The sequence below is a fragment of the Elephantulus edwardii genome, unplaced genomic scaffold (genome assembly GCF_000299155.1).
Source record: "Elephantulus edwardii isolate Elephantulus edwardi_28Jun2011 unplaced genomic scaffold, EleEdw1.0 scaffold00208, whole genome shotgun sequence".
In the NCBI taxonomy this organism is placed as follows: domain Eukaryota; kingdom Metazoa; phylum Chordata; class Mammalia; order Macroscelidea; family Macroscelididae; genus Elephantulus; species Elephantulus edwardii.
The window spans coordinates 2897502-2905137 of record NW_006399958.1 but is presented as its reverse complement, the minus strand read 5'-3'; positions in this window follow the sequence as shown (position 1 = coordinate 2905137).

Sequence of the window (7636 nt, the reverse complement as noted above, 5' to 3'; positions counted from 1 at the left end):
CCTCCTTCCTGCCTTTCCTCCTTCCCTCCTTCTCTCTCTCTCTGTCTCCTTCTCTCCCTCTCTGTCTCTCTCTTTTGTCTTTGAAGTGAATGATTACAAAGCAACTTGATTTTTCATTCACCCATTCATACACCTTTTTTACAGTTTTTAAAATTTTTTTGTGTGTGTACTGTTGAAGCAGCTGTGACTGTTACAGGAGGAGATTGTCCCTCCTTCTCCAGCAGAGCATCTGGTGGATTCGAACTGCTCACCTCTAGGATTGACACCTTTTGTTTTTTTTAAAACATTAATTACAACATTGTTGTTGAGTGCTATGGAATCGGAACTAATTCATAGCTGACCCTCCGGGGTTTCTCAAAAGCCTGTCAATCAAATGGGGGTGGGGAGTGGTTGGGAACAGGATTGGCTATCTATCTCTGGAGGAGCAGCTGGTAGATTTCAACCACCTGCCTTTGGGTTGGCGACACAATTCTGTCACCACTAGGCCACCAGAGCTCCAATACAATAGATGGGGACTTGAGTTTGCTTTTGTTTTCTTTTGGGATAAATTGTTGTTATTATGTGCTATCAAGTCAGTTGCAATTCATAGCGACTCTGTCTGTGTACAACAGCTCTGAACCCTGCTCTATCCTGAGCCAATTTTATTGTCTCCAACACACCCACCCCCATTACCCCAGGCACTGAGTCAGTCCACCTCATAGAGGATCTTCCCCTCCTGTGCTGTCCCTCTACCCTCCCAAGCATGACGTCCCTTTCCAAGGACTGGTCCCACCTTGCAACATGTCCAAAGTATATCAGACGGAGCTTCAGAATCCTTGACTCCAAGGACCAGCCTGGTTTCACCCTCTCCGGTACGAACCTGTTTGCTCTCCTAGCAGTCCAAGCACCACAAGTCAAAGGCATCAATTGTTTGTTGTTGTTGATTGCCTTCAAGTCAAGCATGACTCATAGCGACCCTATGAACAAAAGGCCTGAAGCCTTTCTATAACGATCAATATTTATCAAAGTCCATAGAGTTTCCGGAGGCATGTTGTTTAGGAAGCAGCTGTCACTCCCCCTTCCATCAATTAGGCCACCATAATATAAGACAGGCGGATGGTCCTAGGGTGGAGAAAGCATAGCCAGGGTGCTCCTCGGTGGAAAGGATGGTGAAATTTTCTTGATATACTTCGGGCGTGTTGTCAAGAGGGGCAAATCCTTGGGAACAGACAGCGTGCTGGTGAAGGTGGAAGGTCAGAGAAAGAGAGGAAGACTCCAACAGGCTGGATTGACACAGTGACTGTGATAGTGGGCGCCAATGTCCACCGTGGAGATTCTGAGGAAGGAACGGGGTAGGCAAGGGTTGATATGTTGTTTGTAAGGTTACTGTGTATTGATTGGCATCTACTTGATAGCTCCCAACAACAATAACAGGAGCTGGGCGGCCTGAAATCACTGCAAAGAAAGTTTCAAGGCCAGGGATCAGGAAGGTGGCACAGGACAGGGCAGGGTTCAGAATTCTTTTTCATAAGGTCGATAGGAATTGCAGGTGAGTCGATGGCACCTAAGAACAACAACAACCACAAAAAGGTGAGCTTGTGACTGTGTCGAGTCCTTGGAGCTTGGAGTTGGTGATCCCATGTGATAGAGCTAGATTGCCCACTGCAGGTTTTTGGCTGTGACGTGTGGGAAGTAGGTCACCAGATCTTTGTGTGTTGCAGAAGTTTGGTGAGTTCAAATTACCACCTTTCCTCTCCTTAGCAGCTGACCGATTCACCATTGACGGCGCCACTGGGGCTCCTGCCGGTTGCAAGGGTCCTTGGTAAACGACTTCCTCACCATCTTTACCAGAAGCACTTTGTAATTCAGGCCAGCCCATGACACCTGGTCAGGGGCAATAAACACTAGCTCTTGGTATTACCCCACTCACAGTAGACTACCTGCCTTCCTCCTGGGTTCATTGCTTCAGCACATTTTCTGTGCAAGTTTGCAAGTTGAATTTATTGACAGCATATAACAGAGATGGGCCCTGAGATGTGAAATGATGCTCCACAAACAAACAAAATACAGTGCCACTGAGTATCCCCGTCCTTGTGGCCCAGTAGGACAGAGCAAAAGTGCACCAGAGGATTATTTTTCCAAGACTTAACTGTTGACAAGTGAGGTCTGATGGCGTCCTTCCTAGGCAATTGCACTGCTAATCAAGACCCAGTGTCACTCTGCTGGCTTGAGTCCCCCAGCTGTTCTGCAGGAGAGAGAGGGGCAGTTTCCTCCCAGGCGACTCAGAGGCTCAGAAAACCTGCCAGAGGGTCTGGCTAGGAGTTGATTCCAAGTCAATGGCAAAAGAGTTTGGAGTTTGAAATCCTTCCAGGCGCAGACTGCCTCATCTCCACCCACGGGGCAGCTGGTGGATTCCAACTGCCGACATTTTGGTTAGCAGCCTGGTGTTTTAAGAGTCACCCAAGGTCCGGTGGAAAAACAAACAACACGTTGCCATGGAGTCCATTCCAGCTTAGGGCAGCCTGTGTGTGTGTGTGTGTGTGTGTGTGTGTGTGTGTGTGTGTGCGCGCGTGCACGTGGAGCTGGGATCTAGAAAGTTGTCAGTGACAGAGCTTTGAGAAGAATGCCCAGTTCCTCTGTAGTGCCTCCAGCCTTCGGGCTAGCAGCCAGCACTTCAGCTGCCTGCACCCACCTAGGGACCCCCCACCTCAGATCAGCCAGGTGGAAGTTGGCAGAGTCATCAGTGGAGACATCTGGTTCCTAAACTTCCTCTTTCTACCCAAAATCAGACGTTTCCTCAACCCTGTCCTTGATCCTCTGTTGAAGCAATTGTTACCATTTCTCTTCTGAAAAATGTGATTTGAGTGAAAGTTTCCAAGGCACATTGGTTTCCCATTCAACACGTTTTGTTGCCTGCATAAATTACAATACTTGCAATGGCATCCCACTTTCCCCAGTTCCTCCTTGAGATTCTCATTTCCACTAATGCTCCTGGCCTACTCATTCACTGTTGCAGACCGAGGGTAAAGTAATAATGAGACAGACAGCCAAGAATGAGATAAGAGAGTAAAGACAGGGGGCCAGCTGTCCTGATGACTGAAGTGCCCAAGCCACGCCTCTCTGTATTTATTGAGAATCATCAGGAAGGTAAACAGAGGATAATTACAAGAGAGTAGAAAACAAAACAAAGGATCATGGGGAAGTCTTTTGCAGACAAGGCAGAGTTCTTCCCTATTGTTTACCTTGTGCTAATCTTGCTGCCCTCGGGCCTGTCTTTTCATTGTTTTTGTTCAGACATTCTTCTAGGTCAGATTGCCCTGGTGTACAAGTTGTTGTACAGGGGTAACTTGCGGTTGCTGTGAGGCTGAACACTGTGACACTGATGTGTCAAATGCGTTAATGGTTGGCTACCCAATGCAGACAGAGAGTCAGGTGGAGCTCCCCGATTAAAACAAGCTTGGAAGCAGGAGTGGCATCCACTTCCATAATAGCTTGCCTCCGGAAAACCCATGAACCTGGAGAGAGAATGAGAGACACCGAAGTGTTAAGAACTCTCCTTCATAGGGTTGCTATGAGTTGCCTGCGAAGGCACTTAACAAACAACAACAATCTCAGGAAAGAGGGATTCAGTAAATACAAACTAAGAACAATGTTGACGCTTAAGGCATGCCGTAGTGCCTCTGGGTGAACTCCAGCTTGTATTACGCCTCCCTTGAATCCTGATAAAGCATTTGGTTTACTATTAATATTACATTTGATATTCGGTTTTCCACAATTCACATCTTCTGGGCTTTGTCTTTGGACAACTGCTGCTCTTCTGACCTCATCCGCTTGGCTATCCATGCAGGGAGTGCCTCCCTGCTGTCACCGTGCACCTTATAGACCTGAATACACTCTGGCTCAAGGTTGAGCCCCAGGGCTGAGTTCTGTTGCAGGTTCAAAGACGGGCGGAGGGATTGCTACCAGTTATGACCCACTTACAAGCCAGGCATTTTTTTTTTCCCCTTCCACACGTGGTATCATTTGTTAACAACAACCCAGTATGATAATAATTGTTGTCATTGTTCTCGGGTGCCATCAAGCGGGGTGTAGAATGAGCTCTAGAGAAGCCACAGAAGGTTTGGCCACACCTTCCTCCCATCAGCCTTTTAGGTAGCAGCTGAGTGCTTGACGACTGCGCCATCAAGGATCCCTTCAGGGATTCGGTCGCTGTTGTATGATATTATGTAAAATGTGATTGCTAGTGACTCCATGAGTTAGTATCTGTTATAGGAGCCGACTGTCAGGTCCTTCTATGGACCTACTGCAGGGATTCAAACCGCCAGTCTTTTTGGCTAGCACTCAAGCACTTAACCATTGCACCATCAAGGCTCCTTCCAGAGTGATGCTGCTTTTGTTGTTGTTGTTGTTCTGTGCCGTCTATGACCCTTTGTACAACAGACCTAAACTCTGCTCTGTCCTGTGCCAATCGCACTACCCCTGACACACCCATGCCGATTATCCCAGTCACTGAATCAGTCCACCTCATAGAGGGTCTTCCTCTCCTGCGCTGTCCCTCCACTGGACACCCAAGCATGATGTCCCTCTCTAAAGACCTGTCTCTCCTCACAACATGTCCAAAGTATGTCAGATGAAGCCCCAGAATCCTTGCCCCCATGGAGCAGCCTGGTTTAACCCTCTCCAGGATGAATCTGTTTGTTTTCCTAGCAGTCCATGCTACCCTGAATACTCTTCTCCAGCACCACAGCTCAAAGGCATCAATTCTTCTATCCTCCCTAGTCATTGTCCAATTCTCTGATGCATAACAAGTGATTGCAAAGACCATGGCCTGTATCAGATGCACCTTAGTCTCCAGAGTTGCCAAATTGCTCTTCAATACCCTAGAGAGGTCGCTAACAGTGGACTTTCCCATTGCAATACATTTTTTGATTTCCTGACTACTGGTGCCTAGAGTGTTGACTGTGGGGCCGAGCAGAGTGTTAAGTCGATTCTTACTCATGGTGATCTCAGTTAACAGAGCAGAACTCCCTTCGTGGCATGTGCCAGACTGTAGACACTAGGGGAATAGATCACAAGAACTTTTTTATTTTTAATAGAGTCCTTGGCTGGATTTGAACCGCCAATCTTTAGCCAAGCAGCTGAACACTTGCATCATAGAAACACACCGCGGGTGATGGAGGCCACTGTCTTTCTCATCTTGCAGGTGAAGTAACGTTGGCTCAGAAAGAGTAGAGAGAGTTCGAAGTGAGGTACCACCTGGTGGCTCCATGGTCTGGAATCCCCCCCGTGAAGCCGAGAGGTGGTGGTTGTGAGGTCCCGTCAAGCCAATGATCACTCCTAGTGATTCTCATAGAGAACAGCGGATCTGAGCCCTGTCCGTGCCACCCTCTTGATCTCTGTCCTGCTGACTCCCATTGTGGTGCTCACTGTTTCAATCTGTCTTGTGAAGAGTCCCGCTCTCTTTCTTGGAGCCTCTATCATTCCCAGCATGATGTCTCTCTTCAAGGACTACTTGGTCCTTTACCTGCACCTAAAGGAAATGAGACAGTGTCACCACCCTTGTCTCGAAAGGGCACTCGGGTTGCACTTCCTTCAAGGCAGATTTGTGGCAGTCTTTTGGCCAGTCTGTGACAAATATTCAATAGTCTCCAACCCCACAATTCAAAGGCATGGATTCTCCTCAGAAGGGTTGAGAAAGGCTTACATGTTTGGTAAAGTTGTTTTTGAAACTTGTTGGAAACCAAACAGTGTTAGCCCTTCTGTTCTTTGCGTGGTTGAGATCCAGCCTCTTAAGTGGTAACTGGAGTATCGTTCACATTGTTGTTGTTGTTATGTGCTGTCGAGTCACTTGTGACTTATAGCAACCCTATGTACAAGAGCCCTAAGCACTGTTCTATCCTGTGTCAACCTCACTGTCTCTGACACACCCACTCCCACTACCCCAATCACTGAATCAATCCATCTCATCGAGGGTCTTCTTCTCCTGCGCTGTCCCTCCACCCTCCCAAACATGATGTCCCTCTCCAAGGACTGGTCCCTCCTTGTAACATGTCCAAAATATGTCAGACGAAGCTTCAGAATCCTTGCCTCGTGGCTTAACCGTCTCCAGGATGAACCTGTTTATTCTCTTAGCCGTCCATGGTATCCTCAATACTCTTCTCCAGCACCACAGCTCAAAGGCATTAATTCTCTTTCAATCATCCCTAGTCTCTGTCCAGCTCTCTGACACATAGCACGCAACTGCGAAGACTAAGGCCCTGGTCAGGCACACCTTAGTCTCCAGCCTGATGCCGTTGCTCTTCAGTACTCTTGAGAGGTCCCTGACAGTTGCTGACTTTCCCAGTGCAATCCTTCACTTGATTTCCTGGCTGCTGTTACCAAGTGTGTTGACTGTGGAGCCAAACAAACTAAAACTGTTAACTATCTCAATCTCTTCATCAGCCATAATGATGCTGCCAATTGGCCCAGTGGTGAGAATCTTTGTTTTCTTGATGTTGAGCTTCAATCTGTATAGGAGGCTGCAGTCCTTGACCTTCTGCAGCAAGTGCTTCAGGTCCCCCTCAGTTTCAGGGAGCAGGGTTGTGGAGGAAATAACCAGCCACTGAGTCAATTAAGACTCATAGCAACCCTCCATTCGTTTTCTATGGCTTTATCTTCAAGCTTTAATGGGAAGAGACCACCCATCTTTCTTTCTTCTGAGGAATTCAAATCCACTTGGTGGATTTGAACTGATGACCTTGTGGCCTCTGGTGGCCTAGTGGTAAGACTCTGTCCTGCAATCATGAAAGCACGCGGTTCGAACCCACTAGCTGCTCTGTGGAAAAAGGATGAGCAGTCTCCTCTTATGTGATTTGCTGCCTCTGAAAACCCAGTGATGGGTCAGCTCTGAGGAGATGCCAACTCAACGGCAAATAACAACACCGGTTCCGTGTGAGACCTGTGATTGCAACTGCTGTGTCAATTCACTTCATCAAGGGTTTTCCTCTTTCCCACTTTCTCTTTTTCACTCTCTCCTTGACCAAGCAGTAGGCCCTTCTCCAGAGACTGGCCCTCCTGAAAACATGTCCAAAGTACACACGAGACAGAGTCTCGCCGTTCTTGCTTCCAAGGAGCCTTCTGGCTGGACTTTCTCGCCAACAGATTTGTTTGTTCTTCTGGCAGACTGTGGTATATTCAATATCGGTGTAGGGTGTGTCCCAAGCCAATCATTTTTGAGACAGAAAAGAGCAGACTGGGCCCACAAGTAGCAAGCGCAGATGGGACAAGACAGATGTCACAGCACATGAAGATCACCAAGGAACAAGGACCAGAAGCCAAAGAGACAAGGACCTTCCCGCAGAGCCAGCAGGAAAAGAAAGACTTCTGAACCAGCTCTGAGCATTCAGACTTCCAGCCTCTGAAAACTGATCTCTGTCTCACATACTTTGGGTATATTCTCAGAAGGGATTGATCATTGGAAGGGGACGTCATGCCTGGAAGGGTGGAGGGTCAGGGGAGAGGAAGACTCACGACAAGGTGGACAGACAAGGTGATTGCAACTGTGGTCTTGAACATGGTGATTATGAGGACGGCGCCGGAGAGGGCAGAGTTTAGATCTGCTGGTCACAGAGTCACTAAAAATCCCAACAACAGTCATATAGCCCATCATGACTCAGCA